This window comes from Barbus barbus (genome assembly GCF_936440315.1).
Source record: "Barbus barbus genome assembly, chromosome: 13".
NCBI lineage: Eukaryota > Metazoa > Chordata > Actinopteri > Cypriniformes > Cyprinidae > Barbus > Barbus barbus.
Genome location: NC_136741.1, coordinates 28,736,773 through 28,737,866, shown reverse-complemented (window position 1 = coordinate 28,737,866; position 1,094 = coordinate 28,736,773).

The window sequence follows — 1,094 nt, the reverse complement described above, 5'->3', positions numbered from 1 at the left end:
CGGACCGGGGGCGTGATGGACCCCAAACGCTTGAGAACATAAGTGAGGGCTACTATGCTGAGGTTTGACCAGTGCCTGTTTTCAGAACAACCTTGTCCCAGAACGGGAACAAAAGATGAGGAAAGGGAGTATCCTTTTCCTTTCCACTTGAGACAGAACTTTACAACAAATATTGCAATTTTTTTAGCATGAGCCCAATGGACAAAACTTCTTAGGATTGAACGTTTGAAGTTGTGCCCTGGCCTTATGCTAACCAGGTGAAGTCTTAACGGTCGAGGAACCATCACTCCAGTTTGACCGAGACCATCACTTTCTCTTCTCCCAGAGAGTAACCGCAGATTTGCGAAACGCCAGCAAATCCTTGTCTCATTGTCAACGTAAACTTGTACATGAATTTCAAGTATTATCAAAGAAACAAAACAAGCAAAACAACAAACAATGACTTGAAAACCATGTAGGTAGAAAGGCCATAGAAAAGAATACTTGCGGTCTTTTGTCATTTACGGGGGAAAAGATTCACCGCTGGCACTCCTTGAAGACTTCAACATGTTTTTTATTGGTGTTTAGGAGGCAGTTTCAAACTAATTAGCTTCATAACATCAATCTGAATGTTTGTTTGCGTTTTTTTTTCCTTTCTTCACCTGCCTACCCATTTCCACAGAGTAGGAAGAATGATTTATAATAACTAGGGCAGTCTTAACACCTCCTCCCACTCACTAATGTACTCTATTCTTTTGCCGTTTTTATCAGTCGACAACAAAAGAGGATCTCTTTTTGATGGCATTAGGTCTTTATAGGAGAGTAATTTTGTGTCACAATAGGCCTGATTTCTTGCAATCTCTATATTATATTTTGCTTTTATTAGGTCATGTTTCCAACCATCTTGCACGGTCTCCTGCTACGACCTTACCTTTTCACCAAGTGTAATATTTGAAACACTGGTGCCAGGCAGGAACATGAACAGCTTTGTAATAGCTTGAAATAGCTTTGTTACCGTTGCCTACCAGAGATGATCTCTCAACGGTTCATCCATCCTCTTTGAATGAACGTAATATGCTGTATGTCTTACGTTGAAGTGACTTCAATTTCATGTG